The sequence below is a fragment of the Canis lupus genome, chromosome 9 (genome assembly GCF_011100685.1).
Source record: "Canis lupus familiaris isolate Mischka breed German Shepherd chromosome 9, alternate assembly UU_Cfam_GSD_1.0, whole genome shotgun sequence".
Classification (NCBI taxonomy): Eukaryota; Metazoa; Chordata; class Mammalia; order Carnivora; family Canidae; genus Canis; species Canis lupus.
In genome coordinates this window covers 24,711,494-24,738,478 of record NC_049230.1, presented here as the reverse complement: position 1 = coordinate 24,738,478, position 26,985 = coordinate 24,711,494, and the positions used below count along the sequence as shown (strand labels likewise).

The 26,985-nt window shown below is 44.4% G+C and overlaps 1 long non-coding RNA gene across 2 annotated transcripts; it reads left to right on the top strand.

The window, feature by feature from the left end:
* Positions 1 to 1,329: 1,329 nt before the first annotated feature.
* On the top strand, positions 1,330 to 26,985 carry LOC102155920. Of its 2 annotated transcripts, none has more exons than XR_005364039.1 (5): positions 1,330 to 1,675; positions 3,529 to 3,667; positions 21,219 to 21,328; positions 23,340 to 23,445; positions 26,475 to 26,985. It is a non-coding gene; the product is annotated as an uncharacterized LOC102155920 (long non-coding RNA). The 2 variants fall into 2 exon arrangements; XR_005364038.1 differs by having other exon boundaries at positions 23,340 to 23,462.

Below are 26,985 nucleotides of genomic sequence, written 5' to 3'. Positions count from 1 at the left end.
CCTGGGTGGGACAGGAGTTGGAGATGAGAAATATTTTATGTCCCTTCTTGGGAGAAGAGAGAGGCTTAAAGGCCTCCTGGCCCCTGTCCACTGTTGTTCTTCACATCAGGAAATAGATGGAGCAGATACTCCAGAGAAGAAAGCATTTTGTAAGAAGTCAGGGGACCCAAGTTTACTCATCAGGAGACTCCTGTGTGTCCTCAGGTAAGTCACCTAATCTCTCCGGGCCTGCTTTCCCAGTCTTTCATATAAATTGAATTATCCCACTGCAGCTTGACTCATCCTTTCATCTGAGGCTAGAAGAAGACCTAAGTAAGAAAGAATGTTAAAACTTAATGGGGATAGGAGGATGGGAGGGTGGGGTGGGGGAAACATCCTGTTGGATATAGTCTACTGGCCCAGTTAGAGCTAATTAAAATCACTCTTTCTCTTCCTACCCCCAGTCCATTTCCTCTAAGCTCTCAAAATCACTGGCCTGAGTCCAGATGATTCTGAGCCTTGCAGCCCTTTCTGCCTGGAAGGGAACCTAGGAGGGAGGGAGTCCCACAAAGCATGTGCACTCTGCTCCTCAGGGGCCTGAAGCTCCCTTCAGTTTACTCTGGTGTGACAGCTCTGTTTCAACCCCCACCTTGGAGAAGAGGCAGCTCAATATTTACCCAGCCAGAGAGGTTTGCCCAGAAGCCTGGCCTCCCTAGCCTGCTCCTGCTGGCTCTGCTCTGCTGCCGCCCCTTCCCTTCCTGGTTCATGGAGAGTTCAGCCCTAAAATGGCTAGCAGCCCCCCACCCCCAGCCCTGGCGGAGCCGGCTGTCCAGGGGATTGCTGTGGCCAGAAGGGCGGGGGAAGGGCCCCCGGTCGTGGGGTCATGCCCTGGTCTCTCCACTCTTGTTGGACCAGCAAGCAGTCGGGGCCTCCCAGAGGAGAGACGACTCAGCAAATGATTCTCCTTCTTTTGAGAGAAGGAGTGGAAATTGACTAAAATGAAACTATTGGGTCTTGGAGATGATCCAGGGCTGCAAAGGGTCATGTATCTGCACGTTATTAGTATTATAGATTATATTTAATCATAGAGACACTTGCAAACTTGTAATAGCCTGCACTTTTTTTCCAAAGACACTAAAAGAGCTCATACAATGAAGAGGTGACACAATTCTCAGCAACCATATATGAAAACAGTCTCTAACATTCTGTTAGAGAATGTAAGAATGTTAGAATCTAACATTCTAGCATTCTAATATTCTAGAATGTAAGGTCCATGAAGGCTGAGATTTTGTCTGTTTTGTTGATTGTTCTATTTCTGTGTGTCTGGCACATAGTAGATGCTCAGTAAATATTTGTGGAGTAAGTGAAGATTTTTTTTTTAAGATTTTATTTATTTATTCATGAGAGACACAGAGAGAGATGCAGAGACATAGGCAGAGAGAGAAGCAGGCTTCATGCAGGGAGCCCTATGAGAGTGAATGAAGATTGAAGCTAACTGCTCCTGTCTAGAAGGAGGGCATCCCAAAATTGGTGTCCTGAAAGGATATCAGTTTCCAATGTTTGATTAGTCCAAGAGTATTATCATCATCAGTGTACTACTATGGAGGTAATGAAAGTAGGGAGGGGGATCGAGAAGCATTTTCTTCCTCTACCATCTCCGTTGTCCGTTGAAGGTGTCTATCTCTGGCAAATGACAGTAAGTTGACTTCCTAGCTTCAGGGCAAGTCTGTTCCCAGGGCTCACCCGCAGAGGTTTTGTTTGGGGCTTCTTTAGGTTAGCAGGTGTAAACTCAAGAAAATACTCAACTCTGGAAATGTAAGGGATTTAAAGGCTCAGCTGTTTTTTTTTTTTAAGACTTTATTTATTTATTCATGAGAGACAGAAAGAGAGGCAGAGACACAGGCAGAGGGAGGTGAAGCAGACTCCATGCAAGGAGCACGTTGTGGGACTTGATCCTGGAAATCCGGGATCAGGTCCTGAGCCAAAGGCAGAAGCTCAACAGATGAGCTTCCCAGGCATCCCAGGTTTTTTTTTTTTTTTTTTTTTTTTAAGTAATCTCTACCCCCAACATAGGGTTTGAACTTACTCACGACCCAAGATCAAGAGTCACGTGCTCTAGAGACTGAGCCAGCAAGGCACCCCTGGGTGTTTAGGTTGATAGAAATGTGGGTAAAAGAGGGACGGAGCAGCCATCCTTTTGCAGAGTGATCCAGGTGAGGAGATCTTGCTGAGGAGATCCTGGTGAGGTGCTCCTGTCACAAATAAGCCTTTCTTTTCCCTCTCCATCTCCCAACTCAACCCCACACAATCTAGGGTCATCCATACACGAATGGACCTAGGTTTCCTTTCATCTTTTCTAAAAATGTCTGGGTTGTCTTCCTCTTCTAAGGCCAATATGGTGACTTGGCACAGGGCAGTGTATGGACTTGTTGAGTCTGAAAGGGGATAGCGAGAGATGGCCACCTGCTGGAAGTTTCCAAGAGCCCTCAGGAGCATCACCCAGTCTAGCCTGGTCAGTTGCCATCGCTGGAAATTGCTGGCAATTGATGACATCCTTTTGCTTACTACTACCATAGATCTACACACATGGATCCTGATCACAGAAACAGGAACCTGACAAGTCAGGAAAAGGGAAGGAGGGGCGCCTGGGTGGCTCAGTCGTTTAAGCATCTGCCTTCGGCTCAGGTCATGATCCCAGGGTCCTGGGATTGAGTCCTGCATTGGGCTCCCTGCTCCATGGGGAGTCTGTTTCTCCCTCTCTCTCTCCCTGCCACTCCCCTTGCTTGTGCTCACTCTCTTTCTCTGTCAAATAAAGAAATAGAAATCTAAAAAAAAATTTATAAAAAAGTTAACAATGAATCTAAAAGAAAAGGAAAACTGTCAAGGAAAAGGAAAGGTCCCCTGCACCCTCTGCTCCACCTGGGGCTAGGTTTCTAGATCGGTAGGAACAAAGCTGAGAGAAGGGACTTCCTGGGCAGCCACCTGCAGGAAGGCAAAGGGCCAGGGCTTCTGCCAGGGTTCTCTGGTTCCCCATTTTGGATTGGCTGCAGGCTCTGCCAGGTGTTTTTGTCTTTTAGGATGGGGAGTCTGAAGAGGCAAAATCTGGATAACAGGTTATTTAGGGGAAAAGTCTTCCAGCTGTATGTAAGCAGACAAAGGCTGGTAGGTGGTGGAAGAGCTAACCCACTTTCTTCTTCAGCCCCGACTCTTCCTTCCCCCTCCACCACCTCCAGTTTCTCCTATTTACACTCCGTCAGCTTCCGGAACTCACTGTTCAATCCCCACCTTTGGGATTTGGCAGGAGAGATCCTACCCCAGGGACTGAAGCCACAAAGGCAACGTCTACCCCAGAGGAGGGGGGGGGGGTTAGCAAGTGCTGAATCCATCAGGGGGTCTCTATTCAGCTATTCAAATTCAGTAATTTAGGCGCATTGGAAATGAGGGAATTGCAAAGATGCCTTTGAAAGGGCCTGCATGCTTGCAGGCTCCCACCTATGGTGCGAACATTTCAAAACCTATTGAAATCCACACCTTGATATATTCCCGCAGTGTCCCCCGGCGTCCCCTCCACATTTGCAGACCGATGTATAAACAAGCACTGTTACTCGTGTTCTCAATCAAAAATCCAGTACACAGCTTCACAGATGTGGCTGCAACAGCTGGAGAAGTCGGGCTCCCTGGGAGACAGGTATTGTTAACCTGCGTGGAAACATTCTCTTTCTCTCCCATTCCTTTGAATTTGTATTTTTAAAAATTTTTATTTATTTATTCATGAGAAATGCAGAGAGAGAGAGAGGCAGAGACACAGGCAGAGGAAGAAGCATGTTCCCTGCAGGGAGCCCGATGTGGGACTCGGTCCCAGGACCCTGGGATCACGCCCTGGGCCAAAGGCAGATGCTCAACCACTGAGCCACCCAGGCACCCCTGAGTTTGTATTTTGACTGTCAGTGGTGCAAAGCAGCACTTCTGAGAAGTGTGAGTGGAAAACAGAAGGGTTCTCCGCATACAGGTGAAAAGGAGGAGGGCCTTTTGCTAAAAATTCGTCAAATTTATCTTGCCAGAATTCCCAGAATGGAAACGAAAAGGAAATAGGTAGAAAATTAATCAGCTCTTCAAGTTTGGTGGCCTGTGGCTAAGCACTCAGAGGGAAAGCAATAATGAAGACAAAGCAAAACAAACAATCCCAAACATGGCCAAGCTCTTACATTATCTTCATCGGATACTGAACATCTGCAAAGCTGACTTTTTCCTTGGTTTTCATTTGGGTGTCAGGACCCACAGTTTAGTAGACTTTATCTGCATCTTCCTGCCTCGACTAAGAAAAAGAGCTTGTGTTTATCTCTAGAATTTAATAATGAGGAACAAAGGGATGGATACTAAAATAAAAGGAAAATAGCACCCAGTTAGTGCCTATTACCAACCCCAGCTTTGTGTTCTTCAACATCCTAAACTGTTTGGAAAAAAAAAATCAGACTTTCAAGTGTGCGTTGTATAAATCTAACAAAAATAATCCGAGTGTGTCCCCAAATTCTGCCTTTATGAAAAACTCCTCTATTTCCCTAGAGAAAATCCCGTTTTTAAAAATTCCTCTTTTTAATGAGAGGCTTATCTACAATAGATATAGCTCTTTCTTCTGCCTCTTTATTACTTTCTAAGTCAAATGGATATAGGTGGCTGGAAAAAATTTAAAGCACATTTTACTTTTTTCCTTTTCTTCCTCCAGCTCTCTTTTACACAAATCTCCAAGGTGGGGTGGGAAATAGAATCCTAGGTTTGAATTTAATTTAGTCAGTACACAAACCTCTTGCCCTTATGTCTTCTGCGTTGGCCAGGTGCTGAGCTGAGCTGAATGTCAGATTCCTCCTTTGGAAAACAAGAAAAGACCTGATTCTCTTTTTTTCCATCTCTCCAGATCTTTTTAAATTTAGTTTTCAAATTTATTTTTGGTGACAAGTGTAAATGTTTGCTCAGTTGCTGAGACATAACTCAGATTCTTCTCTTAAGTCAGTTGAAGCCTAGGCAGGAAGCCTGAAGCCTTCCACCCTCTCCTTTCAACCAAGGCAGGGTTTAAGGTGCAGAGAATTTTCCTGCTGTCACAGAGGGTCTGACTAGGCACCCTCAGCATCCCTTCCCACCTCAGTCTGGGACTGGGAGCAGTTTCCTGAGTTACAGGGTCCACTCACCAATGAGGTCTGAAGCCCTGGTTTGGGAGAGGGAGAGAAAAGTTCACAGGTCCCTGATGGTCTGAATAGTGGGTGTTTCCATCCTAGGTGTGCCTGGAGAGAAAGGCCTCTCCCCCTCTCCTAACACGTACACACATACACACACACACAGTCCCCACAACAGTAAGCTTAATGGAGGAGTTTTGTTGTTTAAGGAATAGAGACAGAGGAGGAGTAAGTTACTTGTAAATCTGCTTCTAGTAGCAGGGAAAGGTGTTCTCTCCTGGCCTTTGGCAGATGTGGAGAGAGGTTCCTGCCCCCACATGAGATTGTACTCCAGCTTTCTGATTTGTACTGCCTTTGGATATTTTGATAACCATCTAGCTGCTTCTTAGCTCATAGAGAGAACTGAGGAATCTGCGTTGCCTCCCTCTCTTCTCTTCCCTTCTGTCTTTTCCCATGCACTTCCCCCCCGCCGCCCCCAAAACAGTCCACAAGCCTTTAATTTCTCATCAGGTGAGTGAATTTCCGGAGACCTACACATGCTGAAGTTGATGATTGTTGAGAATTTCCCTCTTTTCTCAGCCTCACTAGAGCCCCCCTCAGTAGGCCTTAGAGAATGAGGGTGGGGCAAATCAAAGCAAAAGAATAATGAAAAGCTTGGAGATGGGGGTGTCTGTATAGACTTTATTCTTTATTCTTTTTTTTTTTTTTAAGATTTATTTACTTATTCATGAGAGACACAGAGAAAGAGGCAGAGACACAGGCAGAGGGAGAAGCAGGCTCCCTGCAGGAAGCCTGATGTGCGACTCCATCCCAGGACTCCAGGATCATGCCCTGAGCCAAAGGCAGACGCTCAACCGCTGAGCCACCCAGGTGTCCCAGGAAATATTTCTTTATATAGACTAGGAGCTCATCTCTTTAGGACTTGCACCCATTGATCTTATTTTGCCACCTTTTGGAGTCAACAGAATGATTCTGAATTCCTTTTCCACATGCTACTCCTCCAAATATTTGAAAACATCTCTCATGTGTGTCCCTAGTTCTTTCCTTCTCTAGAGTGATACACATTCCCAATTGCTTCATTTGTTTCTCCTGAGACCAGATTTCCAGATCTTTCCCCATCTTGCTCTTCTTTCCTTAGTTAATATTTCCATAAAATGAAGAGCCCAGAATGGAACAGAAATTATAACATGTGATTGCATCAGTTCTAAGCAGAGTGGGAATATCACATCCCTTGGTCTGGTCACTATATTTCTGTTGAGACAGGCAGCAGGGCCTGGGCAGGAAAGGACTATGGGGCAGGCTGGTGGCTGGTGAGAAATGAGAAGGATCCTTTATCTCTTGCCAGTTGTGTTCATCTTCCTGACGTCTAGGGCTGCATCAGTCATCAAAACTATAATCCATACAAATCCCCAAGTTCTGGGAGGGGTGAGCACTCTCAGACTGGCAGCCATTTGTGGGGAACAAACATTTGCTGAGCGGAGCCTGTGTCTTTTGTGAGAAGGACAAGGAGCATTTGGAGTAGAGAAACCTTATGGACAGGTGAGAAGGAGAGGCTGTATTATCTCAAGGGCAGGAAGTGCAGATGACCTGGGCTAAGCCAGCTACCCCAGGTCATCTGCTCTTCCTTATCATTGCTCTCTGGGTAACTACTTCTTTCCTAATGCTTCACCCTGACCTCCCCTCTTGAGGGCCTCAGTTTTTTTTTTTTCCATTGTTGTTGTTATTGACATCCATATAGTACTTTGCTATTAGCCCTTACTTCTCATTGCATCTCTGGGAGGTTTCTATGATCTTTGTTCTCCCATACAGGGAACCCGAGGCACGGAGAAAATAAGCAATGTACCCAAGATTGCATATCTGAAAAGCAACATATGATTTTCTTTTTTTGCTTCTGGCCCTCAAGAATGTATATGTAAGTCCACATATTCAGAATATGCAATGCATTCAGGATCATGGCTTTTATTCCACCATCTTTGCTGCAGCCAAGTCCCTCACTATCAGGCCTTGTTCAGGGTCTTAGGTCATTGCCTTTTTCCTTTTAGGGAAGAGAAATCAAGCAGACTACCCAAGTATTGAAGATCACTGGGTTCGACTAGGGAATTGCTCTCTCTGTCTAACCTTTAAAGATAGAAAATTCCTGCAAATAGAGTCCAAGTCAAATATTGGTTGACTCAGAGGTTCCATGAAAACTTCTAATGGTCCAGGGTTTGCCCATGATGGGAGGTTTGCCTTAGGGATCTTCCCTTGGAGCAGTTTTTTCCAAGTTTGGAAAGAGGTAGACACTTTGAACATGACTGATCTTGAAGCTGAAAATTTAAGGTTTGGTATATTACAGCGAAGGGGGAAATGGGAAGGGGGCTCTTAACATGAATATGAGAAGGGTTGTCTTTGAGGACATCTCTTTCTAAGTTCTTATGATGGGCGTGTGGGGGCTATGACCTCCCAGGAAATGGGAGTCATGATTCATGGATGGATGAGAAGAAGAGGCTTTTAGCCCTGGAGTTAGAGACAGTAGCACTGCTCAGCTGCCTACTCTGATTTTTATCTATCATCTATCTATCATATCTATCTATCTATCTATCTATCTATCTATCATCTATCATCTATCTATTTTAAAAGATTTTTATTTTGTTTATTCATGAGAGAGACACATGAAGAGAGACAGAGGGAGAAGCAGGATCCCTGTAGGGAGCCTGATGCTGTACTCGATCCCCGGACCCAGGATCACTCCCTGAGCTCAACGCAGACGCTTAACTGCTGAGCCACCCAGGCATCCCTGCGTACTCTCATTTTTTAAAAAAGATTTTATTTATTTGACAGACAGAGAGGGAGAGAGAGCACAAGCAAGGAGGCAGGTCAGAGGGAGAGGAAGAAGCAGACTCTGCTGAGCAGGGACCCCGATGCAGGGCTCAATCCCAGGATCCTGAGATCATGACCTGAGCCAAAGGCCAGACACCTAGCCTACTGAGCCATCTAGGTGCCCTGATTCTCACTTTTTAAAAAGAATTTTATTTATTTATTTGAGAGAGAGAGCACAAGCAAGAGGGGAGAGGGAGAGAGATCTTACCTCAAGCAGCCTCCATACTGAGCGTGGAGCTGACATGGGACTCAATCTCAAGACCTGGAGATCAGGACCTGAGCCTACATCAAGAGTGCCACTCTTGGCCTTACCTACTGGGCCACTCAGCACCCTGCCTACTCTCATTGGAATCAGACTTCTTCCACATTCCTCATTCCCTGCCATTCCCCTCCAGGGCCTTGTTGGAGATCCTGGACATGGTAGACATATAGGTCAGGGCTTTGAAGACTTTGAGGAATAAGCAGATCAAAAGTTCTAATCTCCAATCTCTTCCACCTGCGAGACTCCTGACACTGGTCTGCAGAGCCAAACACAAAGCAGATGGAAGGCAGAAAGCTGGAGACCATGAGCAGCTTCCTATCCTATAACTCAGCCCAGGTCCTGGGGAAGCTATAGAGGGGTCCTGACAATAGAATGATGTGGAGCCTGGGGTGAGACAGGAAGAGGAGAGACGAGGACACAGAGCCCAATTAGGGGCAGTAGACCACTTGGGTCTGGCATCTGCTCTCTTATTTGATGCAAATGTTGCTTTAGTCCCAAAGAAGCTACATTCTGGGACTAGTTTGCTGTTTACTTAAAAATACGCAGACTTTGCAGAGCTCCAAAGGGGCTCCTGATAAGGGCATCTCATCATATCCTAGCAGCAGGGCAGCACATCGAGAACATGCAGAAACATCAAAAAACAACAACAACAAAAAACCCTTCCTTGATCAGATGTTGTAAAGAATTTGCCAAGTCTGCAGATAAGGAGACAACTAGGGAGTGCATGTGTGAGCCCCTCAGAGAAAACCCACTATTTTCTCCTTTCTTTTACCTTCCCTCTAGATGAGAATGCATTCCCAGCAAGGGGGAGGTTAGTGAGCATTGGTTGTGAGGCCACACAGCACAAATCACATATGGCCTCTCCTCACCAGGTGCTCCCAGTGCTCGATCTGGGGGATCTTGCCTTTCCTTATCGGCTCTGCAATGCAAGCTGTGGAGACTCAGGGCTGTCAAGGTAAAAGCCTATCATAGGGCAAATACCTGAATGAGAGAGACATATTTGAGAAAAAACAGAGAACATTTTCAACATATTTAGAGATCTCAGCCCTCATCTGGCTACAGAATGCCTTCACTTGAGCTTTTACCAGTAAGAGGTGTCAAACAAATTAAATAGTTGATGGGAAGGCAGGAGCCAGGCATCTTCCCAGTCTTCTTTTCATGTGTTGGAGCCGGCCTGGAGACAACCATGCTGAAATAATGGGTCTTGGTGATTTCACAAGCTACGGGACTCCAAGCACACCATATTTCACTTACTTTGTAGATAGTTACTCAGCCCCCTAACCAAAGGGAATATCAATTTTGGCTGAGGATCAGTAAAAATCATGAAACAGCAGTGAGAGTATGGAGGTGGGGTGGGCAGTGAGAGCTATTTTTTATAAGGTCCAGTTAAAGCTTTATGACTCTTTCCACTCTTACTTTCTTTCTTTTTTTTTTTCACTCTTACTTTCATCCCTCCCATCATCAGCCTTGCTTGTTAACTGAGGCAATAGAGGCCAAAGGAATTTCAATTAGTTGGAGGCAAGACTGGAAGAAAGTGAATGCTCTTTGCACATGACAACTTTGTAGGGAGGGTCCTAATGGAAGATCAGTACAAGCCCATCAAAATGTAAAGTAAGTAAGTGAAGTCTATTTTGAAAGGTCAAAATTCTGAAATGTGGGGCACTTGGGTGGCTCAGTTGGTTAGGCATCTGATTTCAGCTCAGGTCATGATCTCAGGGTCCTGGGATGGAGCCCCACATCAAGCTCTACGCTCAGCGCGGATGGAGTCTGCTTCTCCTTCTCCCTCTGCCGCTCCCCTGGCTCGTGCATGTGCTCTCTCTCTCTTTCACTCTCAGATAAATAAAATCTTTTTTAAAAAACTGAAATGTACAATAAGGTAAGGAAGAGACCAATTCCAGGTTGTTGTATCTGCAAATGTTATTAAAATATGGCAATGACTGGAGGACAAAAAAAGCTTAGAGTGTGAATGAGGTCACCAGCTTATGGAATGAAGAGATACAGGGTTTTAGGAGGGAGGTTGTAGAAGTGTGAAGTGTGAAGAAAGGAGTTTGGATGTCTAAATCAGTCTGTCCATCTCCTTTTAGAATTGTATATGTGTTCCTGACATTCTTGGCTTTTCATATTTCCTTGAGATCTGATTTTACCTGGTTATTTGTCCCTCCAAAACATGATACTCATTCTCTATTGGCTTTTAATAAGCTCTTCTATTTGCTGAAATGATTTTCTACCCATTCTGTGTCTGAAGAATCCTTATCTATTTTCCAAAACATAGTTCAAGTTTCACTTCCTCGAAGAAGCCTTCCTACCATCCCTAAACAGGATGAATCTCTTTCCGTTTTGTGTTGCTTATACTTCACTAATCCTGCTGCTGGGCACTTAGCACATTGCTCTCATCACTTATTCATATGTCTATTCATTTCTATATCCTTAGTACCTAGGTAAAATATGTCTGGTAAATAGATATGAAATATTGAAAAGATAAATGACTATAAGAGTAAAGGTGAGCCAGATCCAACGCGTAGCATAGATGGTATAATATTAATAACTGACAGATACAGCAAATTTATTTAGTTTTTGGTTTTATCTCTTCTCCATATGATATAAAGGTTTCCTTTTTCTTTTTCTTCATGAGAGACACAGAGAGAAGGCAGAGACATAGGGAGAGGGAGAAGCAGGCTCCTCGCAGGGACCCTGATGTGGGACTCCATCCCGGAACTCTGGGATCACGCCCTGAGCTGAAGGCAAATGCTCAACTGCTGAGCCACCCAGGTGTCCCAAGCATGGTCCATTAAGACTAATATTTTCCTCGTGCTTCTGCTCCCACCAGCCACTTATGGAGAGCCTATCAAACATTGGCTTTTGTTTCATGCCTTTTACATACATTGTCTCATCTAATTCTTGTCACAACCCAAAGAGGAAAAGTATCAATATAATTCTCATTTTGTATCCTGTGGAACCCAAGATTTACAGAGGGTAAATGACTTGTCCAGGGTCACACCACGGATACTAAATTTCTATTAACACAGTTAATGGGGGCACTTGGGTGGTTCTGTTGGTTAAGCATCTGCCTTTGGCTCCAGTCATGATCCTAGAGTCCTGGGATCCAGTGCCGCATCCAGCTCCCTGCTCTGTAGGGAGTCTGCTTCTCCCTCTACCCTACCCCGACCACCTGCCACTTATGATCTCACTCTCCTTCTCTCTGTCTCAAATAAATAACATCTTTTTAAAAAATACAACTAATTGTTATTTTTTTGTTTCGTTGGATTTTTTTTTTCAGTCACATCAGACTTAACTTGTGGAAAAATCTAATTATTCTTGCATATGTGTTGGCTTGATTGTATTTTCTTCAGCTGAGTCCATACAGTGATTTAAATATTTTTCCGAACTTTCATCATGAAAATTTTCACATATTAAGAAAATACTGAAAGTGTAGTACAATGAACACTACATCTACCACCTGAATTCAGCAGTTAACCTTTTGCCAGGTTGGCTTTATGGAACTCTTCATTTAGGTGTCCGTCCTTCCACTCATGCATTTGAAAATAGGTTGCACTTCACCCTTGTATTTTTCAGTCTGCACTTCCTGAGAATAAAGACGGTGTTTTATATAATCACAGTACCATTATCATACCTAAAAAGTTAGCAATAACATGCAATACATATCAAATTTTCCTAACTTCCCCAATAGCTTTTTTAAAAATTGTGATAAAAAAGTTGTGATAAAGTACACATACAACCTACCATTTTAATCATTTTCAAGTGTATGGTTCACTAACTTTAAGTACATTCACATTATATGCAGCCAATTCCAGAACTCTTTTCATCTTAAAAAACTGAAATTCTCTATATTTTTTCAAGATTTTTATTTATTTATTCATGAGAGACACACAGAGAGAGAGAGGCAGAGACACAGGCAGAGGGAGAAGCAGGCTCCCTGCAGGGACCCCGATGTGGGACTTGATCCCAGGACTCCAGGATCATGCCCTGAGCTGAAGGCAGATGCGCTTAATGGCTGAGCCACCTACGCATCCTGAAACTCTGTATCTATTAAATAATCACTTTCCTTTCTCTCCTGCTTCCAGCCCCTGACAACCACATTCTATCTCTATGGATTTGACTACTCAAAATTGTACCTCATATACCTAGAATCATGCAGAATTTGTCTTTTTATGATTGGCTTATTTCACTTAGCATAATGAACTCAAAGTTTATCCATGTTGCATCATGGGAAATGTAAAATTTCTTTCCTTTTTATTTATTTTATTTTTTAAAGCTTTTATTTATTTATTCATGAGAGACACAGAGAGAGGCAGAGACATAGGCAGAGGGAGAAGCAGGCTCCATGCAGGGATCCCGATGAGGGACTTGATCCTGGTGAGATCATGGTGAGAACAGCTCAGGATCACGCCCTGGGCTGAGAGCGGCGCTAAACTGCTGAGCCACTGGGGCTGCCCTCCTTCCTTTTAAAAGCTGGTTAATAGTACATTGTACATCTATGCCACATTTTGTTTATCTATTAATTTGTTGTTGAATATTTGGGATGCTTCCATGTTTATTTGTGAATAGTGCTGCTATGAAGAAATATCTCTTTGAGACCATGCTTTCCAACCTTTTGGGCATTACCCAGAAGTGGAATTGCTGGATATATCTCTGTTTGTAAAATATATTTATTTATTTTGGTGGGGGGAGGGGAAGGAGAGAGCAAATCTCAAGCAGACTCCCCACTGAGTGTGGAGCTGGATGTGGGGTTGGATCTCATGACCCTGAGAGCATGACCTGAGCCCAAGTCAAGAGTTGTATGCTTAACCAACTGAGCCCCCCAGGCCCCCCATGATAAGTCTTAATTTTTTGAGGAACCACCATACTATTTTCCATAGTGGCCATGTCATCTTACATTCCTACCAACAGTGCACAAGTTTTCCAATTTGTGTATGTCCTTACCACCACTTGCTATTTTCTGTTTTTTTTCCTAGTACCCATCCTAATGGGTGTGAGGTACTATCTTATTGTGGTTTTGATTTATATTTATATTTATATATATAAATAATTTAAAAGATTAAGCATCTTTTAATGTGCTCATTGGTCATCTGTATGTCTTCTCTGGGGAAGTATCCCTGTGGGGAGCTTGATGTGGAACTCGATCCCAGGACCCCAGGATCATGACCTGAGCCAAAGGCAGACGAAGGCAGACATTCAACCACTGAGCCACCAGGCACCCTATTCAAGTCCTTTGGCCATTTTCAGAGGGCTGTTTGTTTTCTGTTGTTGTTGTGGTAGGGGTTCATTACATATTCCAGATATTAACTCCTTCTCAGATGGATGATTTGCAAGTCTTTTCTTCTATTCCATGGGTTGCTTTTTCACTCTTGCTGATTGTGTCCTTCGAAGCAGCAATGACTTTTGGAATTCAAAATAGCTTACTTTTATGTCAGTTAAACTGCATGGCTTTGCATGTTTTCATCTCTGCCTAGAACGCCCCCCACTCTTTCCTTTGTCTGAGTGACTCCCATGCATCCTCTAAACTCAGCCCAGTTGTTACTTCCTCCACTCAGTTGGAGTTAGGAGCCCTTCCCCTAGATCCTCATTCTCTGCATGTGCCTCTACCACAGCCTTTGGTTTTGTGCATTCTAATCCTCTGATTACCTTGAAGGCAGAGATCATCTTGTTAGTCCTGCTTTTCCCAGTACCTACTCCATTTGTTGGCTCTCTGATGCCTATTGAACTAACAAATAAATGTTAAATTGAGCCCAACGTACTGAAGAGATCCAGAGGAGGTTGACCAAAGGAGGAGAGTGATGATGATGATTATAAAGCATATGTATAATGTTTTCATGTAGGCATGTATTATCTCATTCCTTCCCCACTCCACGTTTATTGATTGACAAAATTATATGTATTTAGGTTGTACAACATGATTTTTTATTTTTATTTTTTAAATATTTTATTTATTTATTAGAGACACAGAGAGGCAGACACACAGGCAGAGGGAGAAGCAGGCTCCATGCAGGGAACCCGACGTGGGACTTGATCCAGGGTCTCCAGGATCACACCCTGGGCTGAAGGTGGCGCTAAGCCACTGAGCCACCCAGGCTGCCCCTACAACATGATTTTTTAAAAAGATTTTATTTATTTATTCATGAGAGACACAGAGAGAGAAAGAGGCAGAGACATAGGCAGAGGGAGAAGCAGGCTCCATGCAAGGAGCCTGATGTGGGACTCAATCAGGGATCCCGGGATTACACCCTGAGCCAAAGGCAGATGTTCAACCACTGAGCCACCTAGGCGTCCCTACAACATGATTTTTTTAAGGTGTACAATGTGATGATTTAATAATATGTGTATGCATTGTGAAATTATTACCACAGTCAAGTTAATGAACACATCTGTCATCTCACATAGTTTGTGTGTGTGAGTTTGTGTGTGCATGGTGAGAACACTCAAGATCTATTCTCTTGGCAAATTTCAAGTACACAATACAATGTTATTAACTATAATCACTATGCTTATACCTTAGTTCCCCAGAATTTACTCATCTTAAATCTGAAGATTTGTACTCTTTGACCAACATCTCTCCATTTCCCTGCCTCCAGGTACCTGACAACCTCTGCTTTACTCTTTGGTTCTACGAATTCAACCTTTTTAGATTCTACCTATGAGATCATACAATATCTATCTTTCTGTGTCTGGCTTATTTCACTCAGCATAGTGTCCTTCAGGTTCATCTATATGTGCTTGCAAATGGCGTGATTTCTTTCTTTTTTTATGGCTGAACACTATTGCAATATATGTAAATTTTTTAAAATTAAAGTACAGTTGACATACAATGTTATATTAGTTCCAGGTATACAGCACAGTGATTTGACAGTTCTAGATATCATGCTCACTGTGATAAGCATGGTTACCATCTGTCACCATGCAATGCTCTTACAATATTATTGACTATATTTCCTATGCTGTACTTTTCTCCTCCTCATGACTTATTTATTTAATGACTGGAAGTTTGTACCTTTTAATTCCCCTCACCTATTTTGCCCATCCTCCAGCCCCTCCCTTTTGGTCACTCCCAATGTCCTCTTTTTTAGTTTTTTTAAATTTATTTTTATTTTTTATTTATTTATTTATAATTTTTTCCCAATGTCCTCTTTATACTTATGATTCTGCTTCTGTTTTGGGTGTTTTTTTTTGTTTTGTTTTGTTTTTTTTCTTTTTTTAGATTCTACATATGAGTGAAATTATTGGTACCTGGTTTTCTCTACTTCACTTAAGGTATACCCTCAAGACCTATCCATGTTGCTGCAAATGGCAAGATCTCATTCTTTTGAATGGCTAAGTAATATTCCACTCTGTGTACAAGCCACATCTTTATCATGTAACTATTGATGGACGTTTAAGTTGTTCCCATATCTTGACTATTGTGAATAATGCTGCAATGAACATGAGAGTGCAGATATCGCATCAAAATACTGATTCTTGGGACATATCCCTATGGTCAAGTGTCCTTCATGCTTCTTTGACAGCATGAAGTCAGAGGCATCCAGGAGATTGAGGGACCTGATCAATCAGGGCAGCCCTGAGCTCCTGGGAGTAATGACTATTGGAAGGACATTGATGGCTTCATGTTCAGGATTTAATAATCCAGACACATATTGTATTCGCCTTTCAGGGAACCCCGACCTTCCTTTCAAGTCCTTGGCCTCCATGTTCATTAAAAAATTTGATCGCCAGTGACCTGGGCCCCAGTGCAGCTGACACAGCCTTGGTCCTTTCATTTCTGCTCCGGCCCTGATGTGCTCCAGGGTTGCAAAATAGCCAGGGCTCAGTGGTGAGAAAATAACTTGCTGGAGAAATCTGTCTGCAGCAGGGAACTTCAGTGTAGAAATTAAGAGGTTTTGCCCTGCTGAGCAGGAAAATATTGTTTTCTTGGGCCACCAGGAGGCAGAGGGTTGGGGCAAGGATGAAATCCTGAATTCTCTTCTTTTGAAGGGAAGAAAAACAAGAGAGAAATAGCCATCTTCTCCAGCTGAAGCCAAAATAGCTTTAGGGGCAAACTTTGGGTCACACATCCCCTTCTGCTCTCCTCTCATGCCTTTAAAGTCTGGATGTAAGACTGAACTCCAAATAATTTTTGAAGGGGCGATTTGGGTTATGTCCTGGACAGCTTCTTTTTTTCAAAGTGTAATTTTGAGGTCTTAACTTTGAGGTCTTGCTGTCTCTGTAATTCTCACTCTGAACCTTAACGGAGATACAGCCCTGGAGACCTGACATAGTTTGACATTTTGCAGGCCTTGACATTGAACAAGGACATGGAGTATGAGAAGTGAGTCTCTGGTCCAACAGAACATGCATACTGAGGGGATTCTTTGAGACACACTGAGTGATCCATTCTGTCTGGCCCAGGTGCCTTAGTGACAGCATTTGCAATGTGACCAGCTAGGCTTAGGGGCACAACCCCAAATTGAAGAACAGGTTTTTCTTTGGCATAACCTAACACTTAACAACGGCCTCAATAAATGTTTGTTCAGAGCATACTTGGTGCCACAGAGTGAGAGGCGGGACATTAAGAACCCATGCTTGCATAGCACTTCTTTTTATAAGGCCCTCTCAAGGCAGCTCATTTCTACAAGAGCTCTGTGAAATGTATATGGCGAGTATTATTATCATCATTTTATAGGTGAAGAATCTGAGAGTCAAATAAATTAAGTGATCCGCCTAGAGTGGAACACTTCTCTAGGCTCTAAATTCCACATTCCTTCTCTTATTAAAATAAACCTAGACTTGTGGCCAAAATATCTAGCTTAAAACAGACTCTACCTGCATAGGGAGGTATGGACAATGTAAGATTGGCCTTGATTGATAGGTGTTGAAACTAGGTATCGTTAGGTTTAGGAGAGTCCATTCTATTCTGTCATTTATGTATATGTTTAAATTTTTCTTTTTTTAAAAAAAGTATTTATTTATTTACTTATTTATTTATTTGAGAGAGCGAGTGCGAGCATGAGTGGGGTGCAGGGCAGAGAGAGAGGGAGAAGCAGACTCTCCACTGAGCAGGGAGCCCGGTGTGGGGTTCAATCTCAGGACTCTAAGATCATGACTCTAAGAGCCCAAGTCAGATGCTCAACTGCAGAGACGCCCAGGTACCCCTGCTTGAAATTTTCTATAATAGGGTGCATAGGTGGCCGGCAGTTGAGCGTCTGCCTTCGGCTCGGGTCATGAACCCAGGGCCCTGAGATCGAGTCCTACATCAGGCTCCCCGTGGGGAGCCTTCTTCTCCCTCTGCCTGTGTCTCTGCCTCTCTCTGTGTCTCTGTCATGAATAAATAAAGTCTTTAAAAAAAAAAGAAATTTTCTATAATAGGAAGTTTTAGGAATGCCTGGGTGTCTCAGCAGTTGAGCTTCTGCCTTTGGCTCAGGTCATGATCCCAGGGTCCTGGGATCCAGTCCCACAATGGGCTTCTTGCAGGGAGTCTGCTTCTCCCTCTGCCTAGGTCTCTGCCTCTCTCTGTGTCTCTCATGAATAAGGAAATAAATAAATCTTTAAAAAAATACAAAGTTTAAAAAAAAGAATAAAGCCATATTCTGTGCTCAAATCATACCCCTGTGAAGCAGTTCTGAGATAAATCTCACTTTCCTGTCTCTAAGTTTGCTTGATTGACTGAGATCTCATTACAGACACCAGCTGCCATTTATTGAGCCTTTATTGTACCGGGTACTTGGGTAAGTGCTTCCTTCTCGCGTTTCATTGTTTGACCCTTGCAACCATGCTGTGACTGTACCACTGTCCCTGTCTTGCAGATGAGGAAAGGCTTAGTGAGGTCACATAACTGGCCCAGATCTCATAGCTAGTATCAGAGCTGGGATTTGAACTCGGGTCTGTCTGGCCAGAGAGCCATATCCTTCACTCTTGCTTCCTACTTTACAACCAGAGGTGGAACACCCTTTCGGAGGCAGTACTATCTGAAGCGTGCTTTTGTTCTGATCATCTTACAAGGAACTCTGAACACGGGATTGGGGACTTTCTCATCTGGAGAAATGCTGGAAAAATAGGACTTCTACTTAGGGACACTCTTTCATTTGGCCAGGCCTGTCCGTCCTCACCTCCCTCCTGGGATTCAAGCACTTAACTTTGTTTTGTCATCTCAGGTGGATGAAGCTGAGCACAGGGAGTCATAGGTATTTTTTTCAGCTCCAGAAAGTGGACCTTCTACCAAAGAAGTGGGAGAGGGAGGGGATGACTGCCTTCCAACGAGATTTAGGTTCCAGGTCTCTTCATGAGTTCACTGAGACTGACAATTTTTTTTTTTAAAGATTTTATTTACTTATACATGAGAGACACAGAGAGAGAGAGAGACACAGAGAGAGAGAGAGAGAGAAAGGCAGAGACATAGGCAGAGGGAGAAGCAGGCTCCCCACAGGGAGCCCGATGCAGGACGTGATCCCAGGCCCCAGGGATCACAACCTGAGCTGACAGGAGACACTCAACCAATGAGCCACCCAGGCATCCCAGAAGACCAACATTTGTCCCCTAGTTGGACTATCCCAGGTTAAAGGACAGCAAAACCAGCCCAACTGGAAGGCCTCCCCTTCAAGTCAGCTGAAGCCAGTACGGGTGAGGCCTCCCTCCACCCAAGCAGAGCCTTCTCCCGCCAGCCGGGAAGAGCCCTGGGCTGTTATCTAGTGTGATATCAAATATTTAGTTGGAGACCGTTCAGAGCTTTAGGGCTTCAGGGAACTGTTTAGATATCAGATTCTCTCCTGCCAGGTCAAGCAAACCCCCTGTGGACGGCCGGCCGGGTTTCCTCAAGCCTCTTTCCCAGCAGCCAGTTATCTTGCGCCCTTTCAGGTGCCGTCCAGCTGAGAGGCCCCAGGCCTGCAGAAGCCGTGCTTCTAATCCCTGTCTCAGGCTCAAGCAGCCGCAGTGGGCGATGGAAGTTGTTTACAGAAGATGAAGGCTCGCTGCCCTGCACCTGGTTTCTGTCTGGCCCGTGCTGACGGGGATGAAGGATCCTTCATTTATCTCAGCCTCTCTTCTCAGGCAGCTCCTGCTGTCATGGCAAGCTCGGGCCCAAGGCAGCTTGGACTGGCATATCGGTCCCTGATAAGCAGCTTGCTGAGGGTCCGGGGAGAACACTTATAGGGCTCCATACCTCCCCGAAGCCCCCACTCCAGGCTAGGGGGAGCAGGGCTGGACTGGGACGGGGGCTGCTGAGGGTTTCTATGGAAGGTCAAGTGGCCTCCATTCCAGCTATCTGGAGGGTAGGGCCTTGTGCTCTTTCTCTACTTACAGATTTGGGAAACAGGTAGCCAAATAACGCATCTGCCCTTTGTGCCTCCATGGAAGTAAGAGAGAAAGGGCATCTACTAGGCAAAGGGCATAGAGATGATCATGTTTTATAAGGTACAGGGGCACACAAAGTAGAGGAAGGCCCACGGGGGCAGACATAGCAATCTGGAAGGACGAACATGGGTGTGGAGAGTGTGGAAGCCACCTCCATAAAAGTCACTGAAGATAATAACTAACGTTTATGGGGTGCTTACCAGGCGCCCAAGCCCTGTGCTAAGCACTTGATCTCATTTAATCCCAAGAAGTAAATACTCTTATTACATCCGTTTAACAGATGAGGAAATAGGGGTTTAGAGAGATTAAGTATACAGCCAGTAAGAAGAGCTGAGATTAAACACGGGATAACTTGGCTCCACGGCCCCAAGCGTTTAACAACCAGGCTGTAGCGGACAGACACACCGCAGGTGATCGAGTCTGGGGCACAGAGTTACATGGCCACTGATGTGTGTTGAGGAATGTTGGTGCCTGATTTTTCCTGGTGATACCCTGGTACTCAGAGTGACATCCCGGTACACTGTGGAGCCTGGAGTGAGGAAGCAAATCCAGATGGGGAGTTAGGAGAAGCAGATATCAAAGGGTAAGTGTAAATCGGCCCCTCTGGGAAGCTGAATTTGGAGATGAGCAGGAGACCTCAGCGCCCTAACAACTTTCCATGTTTCAATGGGGCAGATTTCCATGAAAACAACTGTTTCCTTTTTTTAAATTTTTTATTTATTTATGATAGTCACAGAGAGAGAGAGAGGCAGAGACACAGGCAGAGGGAGAAGCAGGCTCCATGCACCGGGAGCCTGATGTGGGATTCGATCCTGGGTCTCCAGGGATCGCGCCCTGGGCCCAAAGGCAGGCGCCAAACCGCTGCGCCACCCAGGGATCCCGTCCTTTTGACTCGCATAAATCCACCTACTGCCTTCCACCTTCCTGGAAAAAGTCAATAGTCTTCTGAAAATGAATCCCAATAGTAGATACAGTGGTGGTACTCTCTGGATAGAGCAGGAAGTTAATAATCTCAGATGTTGGAGTCTACTCCAAATAGTTGAATAATGCACTCACCCTCTGGGGGTGGGGGTGTCTCCTCCCTCCTGGGACAGATGTTTTGAGTTGTTTGGACAAGTCACCACTCTCCCCTGCATTGAAGGAATGTTAGGCCTGGCCAGGGCCTCAGTCCCAGAAAAGGTGTCCAGGACTTAGGAGCTCTGTGTTCCATGTTTGATTCTTCTTCTCCTTCTTCTACTTCCTCCTCCTTCTCCTCCTCCTCCTCCTCCTCCTCCTCCTCCTCCTCCTCCTCCTCCTCCTCTTCTTCTTCTTCTTCTTCTTCTTCTTCTTCTTCAAAGATTTTAGTTATTTATTCATGAGAGACACACAGAGAGAGGCAGAGACATAGACAGAGGGAGAAGCAGTCTCCTTGCAGGGAGCCTGATGCAGGACTTGATCCCAGGACGCCGGGATCACGCCCTGAGCCAAAGGCAGACGTTCAACCACTGAGCCACCCTCAGTGAGCATCCCTGAGTGAGCTCACTGAGCGTCCCTCCATGTTTGATTCTACCACTGAGTTGCTTAATGTTCAACATTAGGAAAGAGGCTTGACAATCCCTTGCTCTCCTCTCTTGCAGTAGAGAAGTTTATCCTACTCCCCAACATCAAAATGTGGCAAGAACAAGGACAAATGGGACCACTTAAAATAAGTGTCATCTACATTTAGGGCAAGGTGGCTTTGATAAAGGTAAGTCTGTGCTTCTTCTCTCTCTACCTCCTTCCGCTGAGGTCTGGGCCTCTTCTTTGCTGGAGCAGCCAAGTGAACTCTCAGGACCCCACTGTCTCAGGGGTATGTAGAAAGCATTGACAGAGGGCCTTCAAGCCTCATTTCTACAACTGCAGCTCCTATCTGACCCCTTGAGGACAGACAGTTGGAGGCAAGGGGAGCCGAGTGGGGGGAGAGGATGCCCTGTTTCACACTCTTCCAACCTGACGCCGCCAGGGCTGGGATGGTGACAGGCCTGGACTCTGCGTTCGAAGCAGCTGAGTCTTGTGGACAAGAAGCAGATAAACTGCACCAGGCCTCTTAATGAACCCAGCGCCAGCTTCAGATAAACTGTCGCCACTTACTCCTCCCAGCCCTCCCTTCTCCAGGAAAGACTCCACTTTGCATCAGCAGCAAACTTTGGAGCAGGAGCTAGGACTCCAGTGCCTGTTGCTCTCCAAGGAAAGTTCTGGAGGGAATTCCAATAAGAGTCTTGTTTGATTCCCCTTAGCTTCAACTGAACCCAACTCTCAGACCCAAAGAGAAGCAGGAAACCAGCAACTGAGAAATATAGGTAAAAACCACTGGGGGAATGTTAACTTAAAAAATATATCCCCCCCCAAATATATTCCCTAGTATCCAGAGTGTGACACATGTTTTTGTGGTTTTTAAAAATTCATTAATTAGTTAATTAATTAATTTTATTTTAAATAAGTTCTATCCCCAATGTGGAGTTTGAACTCAGAACTCCCAGGTCAAGACTTGCATGCTCTACTGACTAAGCCAGCCAGGCACCCCTGTAGATATGTTCTTTAAAGAAGCAATTAAGGCAAACTGAGGCCAATAGGGTGAGTCATAATGCAATATGGCTAGTGTCCTTATATGAAGAGGAGATTAGGACACAGACACGCACAGAGGGAAGACTATCTGAAGACACAGGATGATGGCCATCCACAAGCCAAGGAGAGAGTCCTTAGAGGACACCAGCCCTGATGACTCCCTAATGTTGGACTTTTAAGCCTCCAGAGTTGTGAGAAAAGAAATTTCTATGTTTTGCTTTCTTGCTTTTTACTACCATTTTTTCCCTTCATATCTCCTTTGAATCATAAATCCTTTCTAGCCACAGAAGAGGTATGTACATTACAAGCAGGTAAATTCTGTTTATAGATGTTGGAAGCCCCATCCCAGATCAGTAGAGTAGTGGCAAAGATAAGACTAAAATCTGGGACTCCTGCCTCCCACCAAAAATATTTCATTATAATATTTCCCCTCCTATTTATCTCAATAATTCCCTCAACTTTATGCTTTGTTTTGGCCCTTGGAGATCTGGCTGTGCACATTCTAAGACATGGATCATCTCTTTGTAGGTCATTGGGACAAGCAGAGTCCAGCTCATCTCTTCCAGGTTGCACACTACTCGGATTACCCCTGAGCCCATAGGAGATACACAAACATCAACTAAATATAAATATTCCTAAGGGTGTGAGTGTGTGGTCATTTTCATAGGGAAATGCAGAAGTTTTTTTTTTTTTTTTTTTTTTTTAAGACTGCTTATTCACGAGAGACACACACAGAGAGGCAGAGACATAGGCAGAGGTAGAAGCAGGCTCCCTGTGGGGAGCCTGATGTGGGACTCGATCCCAGGACCCCAGGATCATGCCCTGAGCCAAAGGCAGACGCTCAACCACTGAGCCACCCAGGTGCCCCTGCAGAGGCTTTTTCTGAAAGCATTTGAAAAACAGAAATATGTTTCTCATCTAGGGTAACATCAGTGCTCAGAAGCAGGTAGAAATGACCTCAAAAGGGTCTTCAAACACTAGGATAAGGCCCAAGCTCAGGACTGGGGAGGATATGAGGTGCCTAACCTCAAGCATATCTGTTCCAACAGCTTTAAGACTCTATAGAAATTTGGCAGGAGATAGTAACAATGTACAGGATATGATCTAGCAGGATCAAGGGCCTTCTGATTTTTATCTAAATGTTTTATATCCAGGGCAAATGTTTTTAACTGAAGGAGATAGAAGAATTCCACTCTTTCTTTTCTGACCTAGCTGCTGAGTTTGGATGGATCAGATGGATTCTCTAATGGTTTCACCTAAGTAAGCAAAGCCATGCTGTAAGTTTCTCCTATTGCTCCAAATGTGGCTGCCTAACACTGCCTAACACATCTCTAATCACTTAGTATGGCTCTACTGAATTCTGTATGAGTTCTGGATGTTTACTTAGATAGTGATGCTTATTGGGTATCATCATCCTTTTTGTCTGACTAGTAAATAGTCCATAAACTTCTTTTTTTTTTTTTAGATTTTATTTATTTATTCATGAGAGACACAGAGAGAGGCAGAGACAGAGGCAGAGGGAGAAGCAGGCTCAACGCAGGAGCCCGATGTGGGACTCGATCCCAGGACTGTGGGATCACACCCTGGGCCAAAGGCAGATGCTCAACTGCTGAGCCACCCAGGGATCCCAGGCATCCCAGTCCATAGACTTCTACTCAAAGTGTGACCCATGGGCCATGCTCTGCACCATCACCGGAGAGCCTGTTAGCAGTGTCAGTTCTCAGACCAACCCACATCTGACCCAGAGTCTGCAGTTTAACAAGCCCCCCAGGAGATTCATACGCACATTAAAGTTTGAGAAGCACTAGTCCACATTGCATTATTTGCTCTGAATTTCTCTTCGACCTATGAGGTGAGCAGGACAAATATTCTGATTTCCATTTTTTCGATGGAAACTGAGACTCAAAGGTGAAGCAACTTGCCCATGCTCACACAACTACATGGAGGAACTGGAATTTGAACCCAGGTCTTTGGACTCTAGATCCTCAGCTCAGGTCTACTACTCTTATGATTCAGAGGGAGAGACAAGCAGTTGACTCAGAGCAAATGAGTTATCCTGAGATTTGACTGCTTTGTGCTTCTGTTTCTCTCACGTGTAAGATGCTCTCTGAAAGACGGAGCGCTGTGACGATGAGCTTGGTTGTCCCTTCTGTCCTTTATCCCTCAGCCACCTAACAGCATCTCTAACCCTGGCCAACTGCTTCACAAGTACAGGTTGTGAGCAATAATTGCCAGCACCTGTCACAGCGCCTGGCATCTAATAGGTACTCAACAAATGTTTGTTGAGCCAAATAGAATTACCTAGCATGAGCGAGAGCTCTCAGCTGCTGATTACCAAAGCGCATTGGTGAAGGAGTGTTGTGGGTCTTTGTGGCTCCTCTCTCTAGTCCTAGAGAAACATTCAAATTACAGGGCCTCCTGACAAAAACTAGGGGCACCATCTTCTTAACCTGAAAGGCAGATTTTAAAAACAAATTCCATCGTCTGTGTCTGTCTCCTGAGTAGAGCCCAAGCCGGAGTTGCAAATGCCTGGAGTTGATGAGTGTGGAATTTACATGCTTACACTGGAAAACAGGCTCTGCTGCATTTTCTTAGATTGGAAGTGCCGAGTGTGGGAAAAGTCAAGAGCACTGACTGAGCCAAGTTTGAAGCCAGGGGTCAGCAGAAAGATATCAGTGGGTGACAGTAACAGGGATCTGCCTGTAAAAGTTGGCTGAAGTCTGAGGCTTCCTCTCAGATTGTTGACAATGGGAAAATCCTCAAGTTAACCAGACAGAGGATTTCAGTGCCTCTAGGCTGACACAGGGCTGAGTAGGAAATGCCTAGTTTTCTTTGCTTGCTTCCCCAGGAGAGCAGAAATGAAGCAAAGCCCCGAGGAGGGCTGAATTATTATTCTGTAAGAAGTTTTCCGACGATCTGGGCTGTAAAGACGGATCCCATTACGAAATGTGACAGCTATTGCACTTCTCTGCATTTTAGTACCTTACACTGAAATATAAATGAAAGGAGTATACTGTCTTTGGCAAGGAAGCTGTCAATCCTCACCCTCTGTGAGCTGGCCACATATTTGCGGTTCTTCCACCTGGGTAGGGCTGGTTGTGTGGCTTAACTCACATGTTCTCATCCAGTCCTCTTGGTAGTTGGTGAAATCTGTGAGCCATAAGACAGATAAACCTATAACTTTGTCTTCCTTTGTGCGTATCAGACTCCAAAGTCAAGAGTAAGCCCCAGATGCAACAAGATGCAACGTGGCCTTTGATCATATGAAGATTAGAAAGATTTGCTTCATCCTCATCCAACTATGTTAGTAGTCGGCAAGAGGAGGACCTCGCTTCCACATTAACAGTCAGGGAGGCAGGGATTCAGCTCTTCTGGTGTGGGTGGAAGAAAGTTCTCCCCTTGCCCCAGTGCTGCTCAACTTGTTTTGGCCAGGAAATCTGTAGCCTGGGGATTTTTCTAAGAGTTGGGGCAGAAAGAAAGCTTCAGGGCATATCTATTTCTGACCTCACACAGTTGTTCTTAGAGATGTGTAATCCCATTCCTACTTGCTTTATAATTTAGTTCGTTTGATTGTCTCAACACTGTATGTGGGCAGGTAGATTTCTTTCTCCCTTCCTGCTCGTCTCTCCCACTGCCCCCCTCACTGCAGTCTTCCACTCCCAGCTATTCACTGGGTGGTTCACTTGTCAAACAAGTATGCACGTGTAGAACACTGTGTAGACAGGGGAGAAAACAGACCACTTCCTCTTCACCATCCCCAGTGTCACCTACTCAGACTTTTGTTGCCACATTTGCAGCATTTTATTGCATTTTTTGATCTGCTTGCATGTATTTCCCCTTAAAAGACAATGAACTTAAGCCAAGTTTTCCAGCACATGGAAAATATTCAGTATAGTCGACTAAATTGGATGAACAAGGGCACTTGAAAAGCTAAATATGAATCAGAAAGATCAGGTCTCAGAAAAATGGCAGATCTAAGTTCTTCTGAGTAGCCTGAACCTGGGGTAAACTTCCAAAATGGCCCTGGGTTTGGAAATTTGACCTTTTCAACATTGACATTGACATTGCTACAGCCCCAGTGTGGTTGTTATGCTGTTGATAGTGTCACAAAGATGTTTGTCAGGACGGAGGACAGCTGATAATATATCATCATTTTGAGTGCCACAAAAGACATTTAGCAGCGATAGAGCATTGCTTAGAAACCGTTGCAACAATACAGTCTTGCAGTTGATTTGTAAAATTATCTATGTACATACTAACATTCATTTTTTGTGTGCATTCTTGAACAGATCCATAAAATGTCAGAAACGAAGATTGTAGAAGGAGGCCCGCCTGCTTCTTTTCAAAGAGGAGGAGCTGAAGCATGGAGACTGAGAAAGAACATGTTAGCAACTAATGGAAGAGCTGGGATGAGAACCAAATCCTTTCAGTTCACCAGAAAGTGCTTACAAACTATGGAGATGGTAGCAGGGGCTTCCCAAAGAGTACTTCCCTCATTCAGGGGACCTGAGCATTTTCTCCCAATTTTCTTCCTGCCTAAACACACAGAGGCTTTCTTGATCTCTCCTCCTCTCTCAAACTCCCTCCTTCCTTTTCTCTTCCATTCAGTTTCTTTCTCTCTTTCCCTTTCCATTGCTAACATTTATTGAGCACTTATTATGTTCCAGGCACTTGGATCTGCATTTTCTCACTTAATCTTCATGCTAACCCTATGAGGTAAGCCCAATAGTTTTTTTTTTAAGATTTATTTATTTATTATTTATTATTTATTTATTTATTTATTTATGATAGACATAGAAA